Raw genomic sequence first — 446 nt, forward strand, 5'->3', positions numbered from 1 at the left:
CACGGCACAGTCCTATCAGCAACTGAGAAGGGGGGGGGGGGGGGGGGGGGGGGGGGGCTCCTGTATGTAGGCAACCAACCGACATGATATGGCATAGTCCATTAGTTCGGCCTCTGCAAAACTCGCGTGATGTATTAAGTAAAAAAGATCAAATTGTAGCGAAGCGTAACTGCTAATGCAAAAAATAAAACAGGTAGTGGGATCGTTGTCGTAACCGGCATGGCATAAGACCCCCCCCCCCTCTTCCTGGGTCCCGTGAGTGAGACGAGCTGAGGAAGAGGTCTCAGGTACTCAATATTCCTGTCCTGAACGAGGTAATTGGGTCAAAGCAAACGTGGTCACGTAATCTCAGCGTCGTCGTTCAGTGTCAGGGGCGGGGCCCCGCCGGCTCGGCGCGGTGGCCAGTCTAGTACGGCCCCTCCCCCCCCCCCTCTATCCCTGTATAA

This window comes from Frankliniella occidentalis, unplaced genomic scaffold (assembly GCF_000697945.3).
Source record: "Frankliniella occidentalis isolate FOCC.00 unplaced genomic scaffold, Focc_3.1 Scaffold33, whole genome shotgun sequence".
NCBI lineage: Eukaryota > Metazoa > Arthropoda > Insecta > Thysanoptera > Thripidae > Frankliniella > Frankliniella occidentalis.